Below are 21174 nucleotides of genomic sequence, written 5' to 3'. Positions count from 1 at the left end.
GAGCGTCACAAATTAATAACATATTTTCAGTTATTCTTTTTGGTCCGATATAATGGAGTCAATTTTCACCTTTGCCATATCAGTAATAATCCAGAGAAATGCTCGCCCACCTAATGTGGAAATTGTCCAATTTTAATTCCAGTGACACTTTTGGAATGAACATCCAATGGGCCCTGTATCACACAGACAATCCTCTCCAACAGATTATGGGCCTCACAATGAAGAAGAGTGTTTATCCTTGTGTGCCTTCAAAAATCCTAAACTAATGATAACTCAAAATCAGTGTTAATTTCACTGCTTAGAAAATAAAGATTATTTCCTTAGAAACCACAGAACCACAGAACAAAACAAGGTCTTATGATCCATTATGTCTGTGTCCTTTGCGAGAGCAATTCCAAGTAGCTGCACAGCCTTGCTCTGTCCCCTTTAGCCCTCTACTGTCTGATTTCATTATGTACTCATTTCCTCTCAATAGACTGGTCTCTGCCTCAACTATTTCCTCAAAACATGCCAAACTCAACAAACCCTTGCATAAAAATATTTGTCCAAATATCTCTCGTCTGTTTTTGCACCAGTTTAGTTTGATAGTCCTGTGTCACTGACTCCTAACCAGAGAGAAAGTCATCTTTCACTCTTAATCCACAACAAAATACTGTGTTTAAAAATAGTGAAATCTTCTCATAGCCCACTCTTGGAAATTGCTACATCAGATTTTTCTTCATTTCCAGTATCCCATGGCTAGCCTATTATTATGATAATTGCCCTGTATGCCTTTAACCTACATTTTCTTACAGTAGGGTACCAGTAACTGCATTAGTGCACAGATAGCTTCCTAAGCAATTTTCTGAACATGCTTAACAATACACGAATAAGAGAATCAAAAAGAGATAGCCTGCAAATTAGGAATTCTCACACAAATTGCTGGGTGAGTTTCGAAACATCACAATTAGACCTGCTATGATCCTGACCCTCCCTGTTGTGTTTGTGAAAGTGCTGCATTTGTATATCAATTATCAGTCAAACTTGTTATAGAAAGTTACATTTAATAATTGGCAGTACAGGTACCATTTTAACAACAAAATAATGTGTAATAACTGCAGATCAGACTCGTCACATTGTGAAATGTTGCTACTCAAGATTTTAAAATGCCAATTTTTTTCTATAACATACATAATGTTTGTTATTTTTCTGTCAAACTTTAATCTTTTCCTCACTTTATTTCTCTATCTGACTGTGATGTGAGAATGAATTCACCCACCCTAATTCACATTCCATCTTCTGTTTACTTGCACTTGATTAAGGAGATATGCTGTTACTCCAATAGTTCACCAAGATCCCAACGATATTATTAAGCTGTAGTTAGGCCCCATTTAGAATACTGTGTCCAATTTTGGGCCCCACACCTCAGGAAGGACGTACTGGCACTGGAGTGTGTCCAGTGGAGATTCACACGGATGATCCCTGGAATGGTAGGTTTAATGTATGATGAACGGCTAAGGATCCTGGGATTGTATTCATTAGAGTTTAGAAGGTTGAGGGAAGATCTAATAGAAACTTACGAGATAATGTATGGCTTAGAAAGGGTGGACGCTGGGAAGTTGTTTCCTTTAGGTGGGGAGACTAGGACCCATGGGCACAGCCTTAGAATTAGAGGGGGTCAGCTAGGGAGTGTTGGGCCTGTGGAATTCATTGCCACAGAGCGCAGTGGAGGCCGGGCGTTAAAAAGGCAGAGATCGATAAATTCTCGATTTCGCAAGGAATTAAGAGCTATGGGGAGCGTGAGGGTAAGTGGAGTTGAAATGCCATTAGCCATGATTAAATGGCAGAGTGGATTTGATGGGCTGAATGGCCTTACCTCCACTCCAATGTCTTATGGTCTTATATTGTCTTATATAATAAATAAAAGTTGCTCCAGCAATTTCAGTTTTTGTCTGGTTTTATAATGGGATAGTTACATGAACCCATCAAGTTCTAATCCTAATCCCAGATCCTAATCAGCACAGTGACTCTGCGGTCACAGCACCAGGGGCCCAGGTTTGATTTCAGCCTTGGGTGACTGTATGGAGTTTGCAAGTTCTCACTGTGTCTGTGTGAACCCCTGCTGGGTGGTCTGGTTTCCTGCCACAGTCCAAAGATGTGCTGGTTAGGTGGATTGACTATGCTAAAAAATAATGCCCCATAGTGCCCAGGGATGTGCAGGTTAGATGGGTTAGCAATGGTAAAATCCCCATGGGGCATTATAGTGTTGGGATGGGTCTGGGTGGAATGCTGATTGGAAGGGTCAGTGCAGACGCGATGGACCAATGGCCTCTTTCTGCACTCTAAGGATTCTATGATTCACTGCTGCCTCCAAATTGCAAATGGCCAAATACTCAGTGCTGTCACAGTCTTACAATGACAAATATCATTTGGGATTTCTCGCCATCAATCTATTATGTTCATATAAGTCTAGTCTACTGATATATTGTGGGGAGGATGCTGGCTCAATTTTAATGACCAGCATTTCACTATATTACATGTTACTTAATAGCTAGTTACATTAAAACTAAGATACGTGATCATTCTTTTTTGTGACACATCAGACTCATCTTAACAGTAAATACACATTACTGCTACTAAAACATTCTGACACAGCATTGGCTACATGCCCAGACTCAGAAGTAGAACCAATTAGTTACTCCGAGGAACAGTCCTTGATATAGCTTGACGGACAAAGTCTGTCTCACGGTGTTGGTCAGCCTTTTAAAATCTTGTTGTTATTCATTTATGGGATGTGGACTTTGATGGCTGGGCTGACATTTATTATCCATCTCTATTTACCTTGGATAAGGTGGTGAGTTGCATTCCTCAACTCCTGCAGCCCATTTGGTGCTGTTACATTTACAATACTGTCTGCGGGGGAAGGAGGGGCATTGGTTCCAGGATTTTGACACAAAAGCAATTGTAATAAATTTCCAAGTCAGGATGATAAGTGTCTTGGAGGGGAATTTGCAGGTGAAGGTGGTGGTCTTATGTACATGCTATCCTTATCCTTCTAAGTGGTAGAGGTGATGGCTTTGGAAGGTATTGTCTAGGAGCCTCGGCAAATTTCTGCACCAAATATATAGTACACATTGCTTCTACTCAGGGGAGGGGATGGCCTACCGATATTATCACTGAACTGTTAATTCAGAGACCCAAGTAATGTTCGAGGGACTGTGGCAAGAGGTGGAGGTGGAATTCAATTTTTTTTTAAAGTCTGGGATTAAGAGTCTAACAATGGCCATGAAACTGTTGCCGATTAGCAGAAAAACCCATCCTGTTTAATGTCCTTTAGGGAAGGAAACTGCCATCCTTACCTGAGCTAGCTTACATCTGACTTCAGATCCACAGCAATGTGGTAAATTCTTAACTGCCCACTGAGCATTAAGCGCTAGCATAGCCAATGATGCCCTCATCCTCTGAATGAATAAAAACAAAAATACTGAGCTTTAGTGATAGGTAAGTTAAAGTTTGTGAATGTGCTGCAAATCAAGCCAGCAGCTTTGCCCTGGATGACGCTGAACCTTTTGAGTGTTGCTGGAGTTTCACCCATCCAGGCAAGCGGGGAGTATTTCATTATACTCCAAACATGTGCGTTGTAAATGATGAACGGGCTTTCGGGAGTTCAACGGTGAGTTACTTGCTCCTCTAGTCCCTGCCTCTCACCTGCTCTAATTGCTACAGTATTTATATAGCCAGTCCAATTCAGTTTCTGAACAATGGCAGTTCCAGGATGTTAACAGTGGTCTGGTCAACAATGATGATACCACTAAATGTCAAGGGTTAATAGTTATATTCTCTCTTTCTGGAGACAGACAATGGCTGGCACTTGTGTGGTGCAGATGTTACTTGCCAAATCTGGATATTGTTCAGGTCTTGTTGCTTACAGAGGTTTCCATAACTATGTTTGACTTGATGCATTGAAACTTCATGAGATCCGGAGTCCATGTTGTGGACTCCTAGGCCAGCTCCCTCCTGACTATATATCATAGTGCTACCACCTCTGCTGGATCTATCCTGCCAGTGGGACAGTACATGCTCAGGGATAGTGATGATGGTATCTGGGATATTGTCTGCAAAGTATATTCTCATGAGTATGACAATGTCAGGCTCTTTCTCAACTAGTCTGTAAAACAGCTCTCTAAGTTTTGGCAGCAGCCCCCAAATATAGTAAAGAAGTCTTTGCAGTGTGGACAGGGCCGGGTTTACAACTGACTGCTATGTATTCAGCTCATCCCACCAACGAATTGATGGGAAAACTGTTTCAGATGCAAGATTCAGGAGAGTCTGACTAACTGTGTGATGCTGTACTCTGGCATTTTCTGGGCCAAAGGGTTATATGGAAAAAGTAGAAAATGCTAGATTTGTTATAACTTTATTGTATAGACTTAATACATATTTTCATGATCCAGTTCCATTCGTTGGATATCTAACCTTGGATATATCATGCTAAATTATGAACCGAAACCTTTTACAAGTATATTATAATCCAACCCACAGTGCCCACCCAAATAAAAGTAAAATACTGCAGAATAAATACCAAAGGAACTGCAGATGCTGTAAATCAGAAAAAAAAACACAAAAATTGCTGCAAAAGCTCAGCAGAGGTGTGGCAGCATCTGTGAAGAGAAATCAGAGCTAACATTTTCAGTCTGGTATGACTCTGCTTTGGAACTCCAGGAGGCAGGGTGTGAAGATGTGTAGCCAATTCGTTCTGAACAAGAGTTACATCAGACTCAAAACATTAACTTTGTCACTCTTGCCCCACAGGCACTGCAGACCTGCTGTGTTTCTGTAGCACTTTCGGTTTTTATCATTGTTTTCAACATTTCAAGGACAAAATTATTCACTGTTACACTTGTTCGTGTTCCAGTCTCTATCTCCACTTACAGACATAACAGACAAAATATTATGGGGATCTAAGCAAGATGAGCTATTGCAAGGTACGGTGCAGAATCAGGCAATCAGCCTGGTGGTGGTCATCTCAGCATTAAGAAATCTCACCCCATCTTTAACACTTTTACACAAGAGGCATAGCAAGGTTCTTGTCAATTGACAGTGATAATTGCAAATTCAGATTCTTGTTGACAGCCCCACTCTCTTCCTTAACACCCCAGTTGCAACTTTACCAAACTCACCCAACAAAGTAGACATCAGAAAAACTCAACATGGAAACCAGATTAGGTGCTTGGCAGATTGACTCCACTACTTCTTCCAAAGTACCACTATATTGGACACTGTGCACCAATGTCTCAACACATGTTCCTTGAGCTCTGGCCCCATGCATATAGTGTCCATAGATATTGGCATCCAACATGTGCCAGCCATTAAGAACTCTCAAGCCACATCTCCAGTCCACACAAAAAACACCTCTGCACTTCAGTGCTGCACCTCAGGCTGCACTGGGAGCCATCATTGTAGCGCTGCAGCATGGACACTGTGTGTTCAGGGTCACAGATCCAGCCAATAGACTGGACTAGCTATATCTCAAAGTGGGGGCTAATTTCCCATTGTCTGTCATGTTCAGGGCAAATGTCAGGAAACATTCCGGATATTTCTGGACTTACAGCGGTTGAGTCCGCGCACAGTGACCTTTCAAATATAACATTGTGCCACAGATGCCTGTCAATTCCAGGATCTGCAGTTAGCAATTATTTGGTTTGGGAACAGCATGTGGGGCAGAAACTAAACATGATTCTCACCATAAGTGCAGGAATGGCAATTAATACAACAAGTTTGGTAAGGTTTGGTGTAGAAACATGATCGGCCTAATGGTGAGAATTGCACCAATAAACACATTGCAACTCACACTTAGCCAAAAAGCTCAGCCTTTAGAAAATTACTTGTCTCAAGTGCATGTTAATTTCAAATACAGCATTGTTCTAGAATCAGGAAGAATAAGAAAGGCATAGCTTTCTTTGAAACAACATCTTAGAATTGAGTTTCGATGAACCAACAAACACTATTCTCCTTCACTGTCAATCAAACTATAATCCATTTCAAACCCATCCCACTTTTGGATGCTTAGAATGCAAGGCTACAATTTATTGTTCATGATTATAATCTGCTATTTTAATGGAGGTTAACCCAGTCAAAGTAAACCAATTAAACCACCACTAAAATAATAGAGAAATGTCATACAAATGTTATACAAACATATTAAAGTTGTTATGACAACAGCAAGTGTCAGTTTATGTAACTCTTTTTACACTGCCAAAAAAGATGTATTTTCTTGTACTTTAACTAAAAATGATCACATGTTGCATTTCATTTTTAAAAATCAAGCTCTGCATAGCATAATTTGCATGGGCAGGCAAGAGAATCTCTATTCTGAATTCTATCCGTTCTGATCAAAGAACAAAGAAAAATACATCAAGGAACAGGCCGTTCAGGCCACTGGACTGCACCATCATAAAATGCTTTTCTAAACTAAGAACTTTTTTTGCCTCTAAGCTGTTGGTAACCACGTATTCTCTTCCTGTTTGTGTATCTGTCGAGATGGTTCCTCAATGTTGCTATTGTATCTGCTTTCACCACCTCATCTGTCAGTGCATTTCAGGCACTTACATCAAGACTTGCCTCACACTTCTCCTTTAAACTTACCCCTTTTTAGCTTAAGCCTACCTTCCTTAGGAATGGACATTTCGACCCTGGAAAAAATACTCTATCTATTTTTTCAATGCCTCTCATACTTTTGTAAACTTTTATCAAGTTGCCTGTCTTTCTGTGACATTCAATTGAAAGCAAAGTTTGTCCAATCTCTCCTCATAACTAAAACCCTCCAAACCAGGCAACATCATCGCAAACCACTTCTGTACTGTCCCCAAAACCTCCACATCCTTCTAGTCGTGTGACGACCAGAACTGCACACAATATTCCAAATGTGGCCTAAAATAAGTTCTATACAGCTTCAACATAACTTGCCAATTTTCATTCTCTATGACCCAACTGATGAAGTCAAGCATGCCATATGCCTTCTTGACCACCTTATCCACTTGTGTTGCCACTTTCAGGGAACTGTGAACCAGTACCTCTAGAGCCCTCTGTGTATTGATGCTACTAAGAATTCTTTTATTTACTGTATATTTCCCTCCCGCATTAGGTTTCCCAAAATGCATCACCTTGCATTTATCCAGATTAACCTCCACCTACCATTTCTCTATCTAAGTCTTTAACCTATCTATATCCTGCTGTATTCTTGGACAATTGTCCTCAGTATCTGCAGCTCCACCAATCTCTGTGTTATGTGCAAACTTATTAATCAAGCCGTCTACATTCTCCGCCAAATTATTTCTGCACCCCAGTGGACCTTTGATCACCAAGCCAGGTTAATTCCCCAAAACCAAGTATCGCCCCTTCCTAGCTGGATTATTTATATGTTGTTTCAAAAAAACTATCCTGGATACACATAACAAATTCCCCCCCATCCAAGCCCCTGGCATCAAGCGAGTTCCTATTAACATAGGGGAAGCTAAAATCACCCACCGCAAAAACACTGTTGTTTTTACACTTTTCCATAATTTACCCACATATGTATTCTTCTAACTCCCATGGCTATTAGGAGGTTTGTGGTACAATGCCATCAAAATAGTTACGTCCTTCCAATTCCTGAGATCTACCCATAAGGCTTTGCAGGGTGAACACTCCAAGGTTCCTCCCTCAGTACAACTGTGATAATCTCCTTTATCAGTAACGCAACCCCCCCACCTCTTTTACATTCCTCTCTATCATGCCTGAAATATCTAAATCCTAGAACATTAAATGACCAGCACTGTTTCCTTCTCTCTCAATCATATCTCTATAGTAGCTATAGCATCACAATTATATGTACTAATCCAAGCTCAAAGTTCATCTGCCTTAGCTGTCTTAGTCCTCACATTGAAACAAATGTACCACAGACCCGTTAGTCCCGCCATGTTCAGTCACCACCACCCCCACCCCCCCCCCCCACCCCCCCCCCCCCCCCCCCACCCCACTCTCTGTTCTTCCTCTGGTCTCACTGGCCTTAGTCTTTGACTCTTCTTTGATCACTTTACTTGCTGACTGACTGCTGTGGGTCCAACACACACAACCTTCACCCCACCTTTCCCACCATTGCTAGACTAGTTTAAACCTTTCTGAGTGATACCAGCAAACCTCCTTGCCAGGGTATTGGTACCCCTTCAGTTTAGGTACAACACTTCCTTCTTGTACATGTCCCACCCACCCACAAGACATACCTGAAGACTCCTCTCCTACACCAGCTCTTTAGCCATGTTTTTATGTGTTCTATCTCCCTCTTCATTGCGTCACTAGTATGTGGCACAGGAGGGAATCACGGAGGTCCTGCTTTTCAATTTGCTACCTAACTCCCTGAACTCACTTTCCAGGACCTCATCTCTCTTTCTGTCCATGTTTTTAGTCCCAATACGGACCACAACCTCTGGCTGCTTACCCACCCTTGTATTCTGTGCCCACCCAATAACAAGGTTGATCCTGGCACTAGGAAGGCAACAAACAATCCTGGAGCCTCACTTGCAGCCACAGAAACATCTATCTGTGTCCCTAACTATAGAGATCTATATCACTACTGCTCACTGTTGTATAACTAACCTGACTGTTGCAGCTTTCCTCTGAGAAGCCATACCCCACAACAATATCCAAAACTGTGTACAAAATAAAGGAACTGTGGATGCTGGAAATCAGAAACAAAAGTATAAATGTTCTGAAGAACAATCACTGGAGCTGAAACATTAGTTCTGCTTTCTTTCCACAAATGTTGCCAGACCTGCGGAGATTTTCCAGCAATTTCTGTTTCCAAAATGTTATACTTGTTTGAGAGGGAAATGGCACAGGGGACTCCTGCACTGCCTGCCCATTATTAATTGTCTTCCTGGGGGTCACCCAACTCTTCTCTGTCTGTGTAGCCCTTACTGGTGGTGTGACCAGTTTGACAAATGTCCTATCCACTGCATTTTGAGCCTCTTGGATGCTCCATAGTGAATTGATCAGCAGCTCCAGGCACTCAATGGAGCCAATCAAGAGCTGCAGCTGAACACACTTCTTGCACATGTAGGCAAATGGAGGCGTCTGTGATTTCTCACACGTTCAGGAGAAGCATTCCACAGGGTCAAGTACTCCTGCCATTTCAAACCTTATCAATGATAGACTACAGTCCAGGAACTGATTACACAACCTTACCCACTAGTCACAAACTTAGTTCTCTCACTCCTGTTTTCTATTCTTGGCTGACCACAGCTACAAAAACTAAGTTCTTTTATATTTCAAAAATATACTTATTCATAAAAAAAACTTTATACCCGTTTTATACAGTATCATATCTGACTTCGATGCAAAGTCTAGTGAGATTATGTCCTCAAGTGAATCTAACTCTCCTTTCTTTCAGGTACAGGTTGAGCACTGATGCTGATTCAGACTCATTTAAACAACAATGACAGTTTCAGTACAAAGTAGAATTGCATCGGATGAACATTATAGTTGTGGTCTGAATGCGCACACATTTACTAATTTCATTGCCCCAGTATTTGCCTATGGATATCACTCTTTCTGATATTGGAAATGTGGATTTTTCTCTGGTTATATCACAAGTACAAAGACACGTCTGTCACAAGCATGCAAACAGGAAATGATCTCCGAAGTTATAGAATGTAAATAAGAGCCACAGCCAATGAAAGGGCAATGATTTTAATTATATATAATTACGATCAACTGTTGCAAAATCTTAAATGGGAATTCAGTGTATTTTTATAATCAATTAAAATTTGTTTTACTTCCAAAACCTTACCATGTAATTGCAGTAGCAAGAATGTTCCAATGAAATATGTTAATGCCTAGTACTGGGAAATTTTCTTCTGATCTCAGAACAGTCTCGAAACACTAAAGTATATTTGTATTAACCAATAGCTCAGAATGCCCCACAGAATACTATTTGAAGAATAGCACTTTTAATTGTTTACATTGATATATATCCTTGCCTTGATGAGTGCAAGAGAAAAAGCTTTGATAGAAAGGGCCTTTTTTTAAAATCAAGAACTTTTAAAAGTTGCATCTTGGCTGCTTAATTTCTGTTTAAAATGTTTCTAGGGTCAAAAGCCAAACTCTTACATTCATAGCTTTAACTCTGAAATGATCAACTCATCCTAGGAATATTGAAACATGTAAAGGTCAGTCAGGCCCTCAAACCTGTTCTCCAAAAGAAAATCAAGGTTGTGACATGCCATTTTGATCTTCATACCCTTTATTATGATTAATATCTAAAATAACCTACATATCTCGGTCTTCAATATTCCCAATGGGTGAGTTTTCACAATCCACTGAAGTTTGGAATTCCAAAGGTTCATGTTACTCAGAGTAAAGAAATTCCTCCTCACCTCAGTCCTAAATGTGTTGTCTCTTATTTTGAGGTCATGTGTCTTGTTTCTAAACTGCAAATTTTAAAACATTCCTTTCCAAGCCTAGAATACAGCCTCATTTGGAGAAATTAATATGTTGGTTCGCTTCCACCTTTCAGGTGCATGACTTGTTCTGACAAGCTACATGGTCTCATTTTCCAACTAATTTGATTGGTTTCAAATATGGTTTCAGTGGGAAACGTTGTAAGCTGGCTCATGAGTTGAAATGTCATAGTTTTGGTTAGTTGACATCTATAGAATAGCTATGTGTGGAACGTATAGGAATGAGTTAGATGTCTTCTCAGCCTTCTCATGTGGCTTGTGTGAAAGCAATATGCACAAGTCCCTGTAGGTATTATTGTTATTCTACTGCCTCAAACCATTCACAGTGTTGCGACGGGTTTACATTATTTGTTCGTTTGTGGCACATCTGCTGACTCAGCATGTGGTTGTGCACATGCTAATATTATTATCGTGCCAAAGCCTTCTCACTGCCAATCTAATTTTTGCTGATAACATGCAGCCACCGATGCACACAGAATAACCAGACCCATGAAGTTTCCCTCATTCAAAGTGAAACGGCTCATTGGCAGTTTTAAAATCGGGCCAATTTTAATCCTTTTTAATGGGCATAAGGAAGTAATTTATGTTGCAAGATCTTATACATTTCACCAAACTATTTATTTGACGATTAAGCAAGCTTCATTTTACTGATTTACGACCAGCCAGTGCACACTCCATCAGAAGTAGATAATCATAAAGATATTTTAAAAGACAGCTCCATATGTTTGCAACTTGTTTAAATCCTTTGGATCAGAAATCTTATTCCCACTTTCCAATGTTGACAGCTGCTCTTTGTGTACAAAGAGGCACAATGAATAACACTTGTTATCTCAGTAGTTTGGTTTAAGGGTTACACGATCTGTCTTTATGTCCAAAAATAAAAGCATGGAAAGAGACAGAAGTGATAACAAATACAAGCAATGTGGTGAAACAGGAACCCAGACACAAACCTTCACTTTCACTGGAACAATATTAAACTTACATACAGTTGTCTCAGTTATGGCAACTGCCCAGTCCCAATTGGCTCCTCCGTATAGTATTTTGATGGACCTATAAAAGAACTAGTAGACAAATTAACTAATTAATCCAAATAAACTAGAGAAGGCCCTTTAAAAGGCACTGTAACAAAAGACAAATTGTTAAAGGGAACTTTGCAAATGTGCATTTAAGTTTGGTTCTGGGGTGTTGCAAAGATGATGTACTCCTACCCATGCAGTGCTCACCAGTCAAAGAATGCCTTAAACGTACCCGTGGACGTAACATGCTTCTTCCCTTGTGCTATCCAGGCACACAATTATCCACAGAAGAGAAGCAGGAAGTCCCGTCAAAAACCACTGACTAGACTTGTTAATGGCCATCTTGGCCAGGACAGGGAACAGACCCATGATGATGTCCTCCTCCTCATCCAAACCTCCACAACACTGATGGCAAACATCTTGAGTGTGAGGCTGACATGCAACCAAAGGTTATAGAAAGGCCACTTGAAACAATAAGCTAGGGACCACAGCCTATCACATTGAACACTGATCCCTTAAAGGCTGCAGTAGTACAGGCTCTCTCCTTTGTATGAATATATAGAAATATTTTCCAATCAACCTGCTCAGAGAAGACCCCAAAATCTGTGCCGCAGGCCACCCCCATCATATGAATTATATGGATAATTAATCATTAATATCCATCACACGTTAACCTTGACACCTATCGCCAGCTTCCTGCATTCATTTGAGATTAGCGTTAATTAATTAATTACCAGTTCCAGAAAAACAGTGAACTAACAGCAAACTGACTTAAAAGTTTACATCCACTAAATTTAAAAAGTACATTTCCACCACAACCCAAATCTAATCAGGAGAGAGATTCATACTTATTTAACATTATAAACAATAAATCAGCTCAGTGCATACATAGATAATCACTGACCAATAGAAAGTCTAGCTCATCAACCCAATGTAATCATTATGTCTATGTTTACACTCAGTTAGGGCAATCCAATTATATAATCATACAACTATTATTTTACAACAAGGATTCCCCAATTGTGAGTTAGGACATGTGCTGCTAGGCATCAGTGGATCAATAATCAGGGTACTAATACGATAATAATCAGAATGATCAATTAGAAGTTAGAGCTGTTGCCTGTATAATAATAAGGATCCTATTCCAGTAAAGCTATTTGCCAACCACATCAAATCTTATCTACATAATATCATATCTACATAAATAATCAGAGTTCAAATATATTAAAAATCGGCTTTAATACCCCATCCTCCAACTCAGCAGTTGAAATCTCCCCCTTCCCACTCGTAAGCACCAAACGATCATTTTAGGGTCACAGAGGCTTTGCAGCATTAAAATGGGGTCGCAGCAAGAAAGTTTGGGGAATATAATTTACAGAGTTACTGTTAAAAAAAATGCAGTTTATGTCATCAGTAATGTGAGATTGCATGGCAAAAATCAACTTGAGGGATGATTCAATGTAAAATCTTTGTGTTAAGCCTTGTCCAGTCTAAGTTGGAAGGCAGTGTTCAATAAAAGGTGATGTATACCAATAGCCTCACCTCCCATTGTCTCTATCAATCTTAACAATGGACCACAACACCAGCTAAGAACAACAATGATGATAATAGAAAAAGCACTGATACAAGCACTGACACAGATACTTCAGCAAAGAACAGTTGTTGGTAAATTGCTGAAATCAGGCCAGCTACTTGCTGATTCTTGTTAGGTCAACTCTACATAAACCTAAACTCTCAGTTACTGGCCCTGAAGCTGCAACCCATTCCAAAGGACCATCATCGGATTCAAATCATCAACTCTGTTTCTCTGTCTGTAAACTTGCTGAGTTTCTCCAGCACTCTGTTTTTATTTAGCTCGTTGAATAGCCCATTCATCTATCTGCTGGTGTTGATTTGAGGCTAGAACATTGGTCATGGACATCATTAAAAACTCCCTGATCTTCTTTAAACATAACCTTTTTGAACCATAAATGGGCGTAATGGCAGTGCAGCATACTCACAGTACTGCATTCAGCAGTAAGCACAGATTGTAAATTCAAGCCTTGAGCAAAGACTATTTTGATTCTACACTAAGAGGCCTACCAACTAAACCAAGATGACAACGTAGATACTGTATCTGGGTCCCAATTGGTCTGAGAAGGGTGAGGAGTGAACACTGAGGAGTGCCTTAAACACCACCAAATATGATTGTGCCACATAGACTTATGCGAAGAACACCTTAAGATCTTGAAGGAGTGAGGGTGAACAGATGTAACAATGTCCAAAGATGTTTAGGTTAGGTGGATTGGCCATGTTATATTGCTCAGAGTGTCCAGGGATGTGCAGGCTATGTGGATTAACCATGGGAAATTCAGGGATACAGGCATGGACTCTTATGGGATGCTGTTCGGAACACTGGTGTGGATTTGTTGGGCCGAGTAATCTGCTTCTGCATTGTAGGGTTTATATGATTCTATCATATTAATGTAACATTAACTACCTATATTTTCTTTATTCATTCATAGGATGAAGGTGTCGCTGGCTAGGCAACATTCATTGCCCATCCCTAATTGCCCAGAGGGCAGTTAAGAGTCAACCACATTACTGTGGGTCTGGAGTCATTAGGCCAGGCCAGGTAAGGATAGCAGTTTCCTTCCCTAAAACACATTAGTGAAACTAGACAGGTTTTTTTCCCGACACTCAACAATGTGTTCATAGTCATCATTAGATTCCTAATTCCAGATATGTAATGAATTCAAGTTCCACCATCTGCTGTGGTGGGATTTAAATATAGATTCCCCAGAGTGTTATCTGGGTCTTGGGATTACCAGTCCTGTGATAATACTACTAGGCCATTGCCTCCCCCAGTGGTTTACTTGCAGTAAACTATAATTGGTTAGCTACAAGAGATATAGTTAGACCAGGAAGTGATTTTCCACCACCCCGGCACTGGGCCAAGCAGATCCTATAATTTCTTAGACTTAAGGAAGATGGTATCAACCACCTTCATCATGAGCACCAGCTTAAACAGTGTATGAGCTGACCTGTTCATACAATAGTAAAGGGTAAAGATCCACATGCAGGTGAATATCTGCTGTGCTTTTACAAAAAGGCTAATATAAAATGCAGTTCCATAACTAATAAAGTCTTGCACATAACCTAGCACAGTTTTAATCAAACACATCTGTGCACTAAGTATATGTATAATTGTTATAAATCAGTGACAGATCACTTGCTTCCTAGGATAGCCCAGTTAAACAATCATTTATTTTTAAAACATCGGCCATTCATTTAAACAAACTCTATTGCAGTATCGCACTGAAACCTCATTTAAAAACATCCTTTTTCTCCATACTTTCTACCCAACAACGTAAAATCCACCCAAAACATACAATCAAATGTGCAACTTTTGACATCATTCAATGCAAATAGTTAAACAGTCTTACACTGGTCAATTTCGGGTCTTTTTAGTTCCTGAAGAGCTTCTGTTTCTCCTCATCTACAGCTTGACTTTAGCAATGCATTCCATCATTACAGCTGCAAGTCAGGCCAGAACAGCAGGAATATTGCGTTCTTCCTGCAACAGCCTGAAAACAATGATGTACAATTGTTGACCAAAAAAAATTATACAATAAGCTGCTTTTGTGAATGCAGTTTGCTCCAAATCTCTGTTTGTTTCCGTTTTAAACCATGTTGTAAGCATATTTAGCTGCCAAAAAAGCAAGACTAGCGCAAACTCAACGGTAATAAATTACCCAGCCTCATTCAGCAAAAGGCAAAGTACAACTATAAACTTTCCTACAGCTCTCCACGGGGCTGTGGAAAGATTTTCTTCTTCCAACGTCTTAACACAAACATCCTGAGATCTTGCGCTCAGGCAATCTGTAGTCTGTGGTAAATTTGAACTGTTAACAACGGTGACTAATCTTTCCAAGTTACATTTCAAATTATCACCACTAGTTGAAAGTACTGAAAAGGAGTTGAAATGCACTAAGACTCAGTACACACGGGAAGATTATGATACATGGAACTAAAATTGTGGATTTAACAAACAATAGCATTGTATCCTGTTTACAATATCAGCTTACCTCTATAAGATTGATCAGTAATGTTTAAGGATGAGACAACTGTACAGACACTTCTGTGCGGTCCTACCCTTGTATGATCTTTTACAAACTAACATCTCGCTGAAAAGTAGGGACAGCCACTTCATAAAGTCAGCAGGAAAAGAGTCAGATGGCACATAAAGCATCAGTACACAGGAAGAAATAATTATTTCCATGCACTCTTCCCATTATTCCCAATATGTGTCACAGATGTATTTAATTAGATGACACCATTTTGAAATTTAAGCATTTAATGGATCAAACATTTACCATTTGGCAGAATCTACTTGACCTGGGGCAATACATCAGGGAGCAGTTGAAATTTTACCCGTTCGTCCCTTTTTTACTAACTCAAGGTTGCAAACCTTGTGTGTCTGATTGAAATTATTCCCAACCAGCATGTGGCTTTAATCGCAGCACTTTGTAGTAAATATCTGCACCTTTTATTTACTGTTTTTAAATGGATAGAATGCATATGATACAACTAATATTGTTGGTCCTTGAAATATATTTGCATAATATTCCAGGGTCTCCAGGAAACTGATGTATTTTCATGCTTGCCAAAATTTGTGATTCTTTTTTAAAGTTTTTCATTTTGCTGAATATGTGAACTGTGGGAAATAATGCACGAGTTCTTTCTGTCATCTAGAGATGGAAAATCTGAACCTGAAATATTTGAGAGTTTTGAGTTTTCGACAGCAAGGTAAAATGCAGTTCCTGATCCTGCACTTGCCATCAGCTTAACTTCTCCAAATCACAGATCTGTTTTGATGCAGAAGGAGGTGATTTGTTTTTTTGTGTTTGTACTATCTCTGGACATTTTAACTTAGAGGCAATCCCCCGTTTTTTCATGTAATCTCGTGCAATGTTTCTGTTTAAGTAACAATCCACGACCCTCTTAAATACCTCAATTGAATATTCCTCCACCACATTTCAGGCAGTAAGTGAAAAAATATTTTCACATCTCATTTGGTTCTTTCACAAAATGGCTTAAAACTCTGGTTCTCAATTCACTTACAAGTCAGAACAGTTTCTCCTTATCCACTCTGTCCAGACTCCTCATCATTTTAAACACTATCAAATTTCTTCATAGACTTCTCCTCTCCAAAGAAAGCAGTCCCAATTTCACCAATCTATTGTCAGAATTGAAATGTCTCATCCCTGGAACATCTTCTACATCCAATGTGTTTATATCCCTCCTAAAGTGTGGTATCTACAACTCTAGAATACTCAAGAATAGCTGAGGTCTAACCATTATCTTATGTATGTTCATCATAATCTCCCCGCTCTTATACTCTATCCCAAATCCAGAATACTGTGTGCTATGTAACAACTCTTTCTACCTGTCCGACCACTTTTAATGACTTACATACATATGCCATCAGGTTTAGAGATAATGGGAACTGCAGGTGCTGGAGAATCCGAGATAACAAAGTGTGGAGCTGGATGAACACAGCAGACCAAGCAACATCTTAGGAGCACAAAAACTGAAGTTTCGGGCCTAGACCCGCTTTTTTTCTGATGAAGGGTCTAGGCCCGAAACATCAGCTTTTGTGCTCCTAAGATGCTGCTTGGCCTGCAGTGTTCATCCGGCTACACACTTTGTTATCTATGCCATCAGGTTTCTCTGCTTTTGAATAGTACTCTATATGTTATATGGTCTCTCCATGTTCTTCATACCAAAGACAATCACCTCACACTTCCCTAAACTTCATCTGCCACCTATCTGCCCATTCTATCAACTCCTCAATGTCCTTTTTACGTTCTACATTGTCCTCCTCACAATTTACAATTTTTCCAAGTTTTGTGTCAGCTGCAAATTTTAAAATTGTTTCTGCACACAAGATCTACATCATTAATATGTATCAGGAACATCAAGAGTCATAATACAAAAGCCTGGGAAACTTGACTGCAAACCTCCTTCCAATCTAAAAGTACCCATTTAGCATTGCTGTATTTCCCTTTCCTTGATTAATTTTGTATCCATGTTGCTGCTGTCTCTTTTATGCTATGACTTATGACTTTACTCACAAGTCTGTTGTGTGGCACTGTATCAAATACCATCTGGAAACCCATGCACATCACATCAACGGTCTTTCCCTTAGCAAAATTCTCTGGCACCTCTTCAAAAATTGGTTTGTTACACATAAATTCCCTTTCTCTGTTCATAACCGTCGCACTTTTATATCATCCAAGCCCTCAATATCTTCTCCTTTCTGTATTAGGAGACAACCTGGCTGTTTCAGACAAAGACTATTCCTTCACCAACAGGCTAATGATATCTGTTAGAAACCTAGGCACAGTCACAGAGTCACTGGTATCATGACAGACTTCAACCACAAGAGGAGAAGTTTTGTTTTTAATCACTCGTGGGTGTTATTGGCTGGGCCAGCATTTATTGCTCATCCTGAGTTACTCTTGAGTAGGTGGTGATGAGTTGCCTTCTTGAACCACCAAAAGCTGGTTTGGTTTAGGTAGGAGCCTAGAAGCTAAAAAGTCCTGGTAAGTAACCCACCTGGAAACCACAATTACAGTTTTAATGGGGCAGGAGATGGGGATAGGAAACATTTTTTTGGTAAATGTGTTGGCCATTTAATTATTTTCACGAGACCATTCACTTTCACTTTAACAGCAGTTGCACTTATTCACAATTGGTGATGTTTACGAGATTCAACAGGTTAAAAAAAATTGAATCATAAGGTAAGAGTCTATATAGCTCAGCTTTGGGGCCAATAGACAGTAAGGTGTTTCATCAAGGCCCAGCAAGTTCATCTCTAATGTACACTCACCATTGTGATTTGTCTGCTCCTTTGTCCCAGCAATCACATTACCCCTATAACTAGACAACCACCATCATTAAAATCTCACAACCATGCCCCATGGGTCCACAACCACTTTCCACAATTTCTCCCCATCCACCTCTTTCCTTCATGACCCCCTGCCTACACATTCTCAGCCCAACATGGCTGCAGCCTCTTGCTGCAGATTTTCTGAACTTAGCAATGGCCAGGGAGAGAGACAGAGATGGTTGATGTTCATGGCCTGAGTCAGGAGGGAGGTAACTGAGCCAGGGAGAGGGCATGGCAAGGTCAATCAGGGAGGGAGGGGGGTTGTTGGTTAAGCAGGGTATTAGAATCAAGTCATGGGAAGCGTTCTGGTCTGGTGGTTGTTAAGTGTCCAAGTGGTGTAAGTGGCAGGAGGATGTGTTGTTGGTGGCGAAGTGGTCAGTTCTATGTTGTAGGGGGCTGGGTCAGTGCAATAGTTACCCAGAGGTTACAGCAGGTTAATTATTAATCCTTGAGCCCTTCTTTGGTAATTATTATTCCTAAGTGACGTCGGACTCCTCCAAATCACTGACTTTAATGAACATTTTCACAGATTACCAATCAGAAAATTCAATTCAAAACCAAAAGAACTGCGGCTGCTGTAAATCAGAAACATAAACAGAAGTTGCTGGAAAAGCTCAGCAGGTCTGGCATCATCTGCGAAGAGAAATCAGAATTAATGTTTTGGATCCAGTGACCCTTCCTCAGAACTGATGGTAGCTAGGAAAACGTTAGTTTATATGCAGGTGATAGGTGGGGGAGGGGGAGGTGGAGATAGAGCCCAAAGAGATAGAAGAGCAGTTGGAAAGACAAAGGAGTAGATAATGATCTGACTAGGGCGATGAATAGCTGTTAATGGACACTGTTAGTGATTAATAATAGATAGTGTGTAGTGGCAGGCTATGTGATAACAAGGCCTGATGTGTGAAGAAGGGGACTAGGACATGCAAGAGTTCAGGCCCTAAAATCATTTAACTCGGCATTGAGTCTGGAGGGCTGCAGGATCCCCAAGTGGAAAATGAGGTGTTGTTCTTCCAGCTTGTGCTGAGATTCGGTATAACACTGCAGCAGGCCTCAGACAGAGATGCTGGCCAAGGAACAGGGTGGTCTGTTAAAATGGCAGGCAACTGGAAGCTCAGCGTCATTTTTGTGGGCAGAGCATAGATGCGGTCAACAAATCTACACTTCATTTCCCCAGTGGGGAAGAGGAGGCCACATTATGAGCAGTGAATGCAGTAGAATAGATTCTGGGAAGTGCAGGAGAAGTGCTGCTTCACCTGAAAGGCATGTTTGGGCCCCTGGATACTGAAAAGGGAGGAGGTAAATGGGCAGATGTTACACCTTACACAGTTGCTAGGGAAGGTGCCTTGGGGCTGTTGTGGAGTTGAAGGGGTGGGAAGGTTTGCTAGGAGTGAAGGAAGAATAGAGCAGGGTCCTCACAGCCTGCTTCCTGTAAAGACTCAATTCAATTCTCCCAGTTCCTCTGTCTCTGTAACATTTGTTCCAATGATACTACCTTCAACAAGGGAGTCTCCAAAATGTCCACCTTCTTCCTCAACCAAGGATTCCCCAGCACCTTTGCCAACAGGGCCCTCAACTGGGTCTGACCCATCTCCCACACTTCCCCCATTAGCCCCGCTGGTCCCTCCTGCAACAAGCAATAGTGTTTCCCTTGTCCTTACCTACCATCCCACCAGAAGATCATCAGCCATCATTTCCACCACCTCCAGCAAGACACCACCACCAGACACGTATTCCCCTCCTCTCCCTTAACCACCTTCTGCATGGACTGTTCTCTCTGCAACACCCTGGTTCAGTATTCCTTTACTCCCAACAGCCCGAACAGCCCCACGGCACCTTACCCTACAACTGGCAATGGTATAACACCTGCCAATTTACCTCCTCCCTCCTCAGTATCCAAGGGCCCAATCACACAATCTAGTTTGCTGCATTCGCTGCTCACAACATGACCTCCTTTTCCCCACTGGGGAAATGAATTGTAAACTGGGTGATGACTTCATAGAGCATCTATGTTCTGCTTACAAAAATGACCCTGCTACTTTAGCACACCACCCTGTTCCCTGGCCACAATCTCTCTCAGGTTTGCTGCAGTGTTCCAGCGAAGCTCAGCGCAAGCTTGAAAAACACATCATTCCCGACTTGGGGACCCTGCAACCCCTCAGACTCAATATTGAGTTCAATAATGTTAGGGCCTGAATTCTTCCATGTCCCAACTCCCTACCCCACACATCAGTCCGTTATAACACACTACCCATTGTTAGCCACTAACAGCCTCTGTTAACAGCTATTTACCCTCCCAGCCAGATTGGTATCTACTCCTTTGACTGGCCAACTGTTCTTCTCTCTCTTTGAGCTCTATCCCCAACTGTCATTTACTCCTTAAAACCTTCCCCCACCCTATCTTCTGCATATGAACCGGCATTTTCCTGGTTACTATCAGTTCTGAGGAAGGGTCACTGGATCTGAAACATTAATTCTGATTTCTCTTCACAGATGCTGCTAGATCTGTTGAGTTTTTCCAGCAATTTCTGTTTTTGTTTTGGAAAATTCAACTTCCCAGACAATTCCAACAGTCAGCTGAGTCAGGGGTTGCACATTGTACTGAGTCCAGTTTATGCTTTACCAATGACTCCTTCACTCTCAAAATATCTGGGCAAAATGTCTAAGTTTGCAGGTGACAGCAAAGGAGTTGGGAATGGACGTTGTGACAAGGATGTAAGGAGGCTGTAAGGGGTGACAAACTGAGTTAATG

The 21174-nt window shown here is 40.8% G+C and overlaps 1 protein-coding gene across 5 annotated transcripts in view; it reads right to left on the bottom strand.

Moving 5' to 3' along the window:
* Nucleotides 1–15224, bottom strand: part of LOC125451394 (coiled-coil domain-containing protein 102A-like) — a 554142-nt gene extending 538918 nt beyond the window's left edge. For 3 of the 5 annotated variants that reach the window (XM_048528428.2, XM_059646003.1, XM_059646004.1), the window contains exons 1-2: nt 14917–15224; nt 11458–11536 (exon numbers count right to left, since the gene is read on the bottom strand). The gene's annotated coding sequence lies outside the window, so the exon portion shown is untranslated. The remainder of the gene's footprint in view (nt 1–11457; nt 11537–14916) is intronic. The other 2 variants (XM_048528431.2, XM_048528429.2) reach the window with 2 other exon arrangements.
* Nucleotides 15225–21174: the final 5950 nt, after the last annotated feature.

Source organism: Stegostoma tigrinum, chromosome 5, assembly GCF_030684315.1.
Source record: "Stegostoma tigrinum isolate sSteTig4 chromosome 5, sSteTig4.hap1, whole genome shotgun sequence".
NCBI lineage: Eukaryota > Metazoa > Chordata > Chondrichthyes > Orectolobiformes > Stegostomatidae > Stegostoma > Stegostoma tigrinum.
This window is presented reverse-complemented; position numbering and strand designations above follow the sequence as displayed.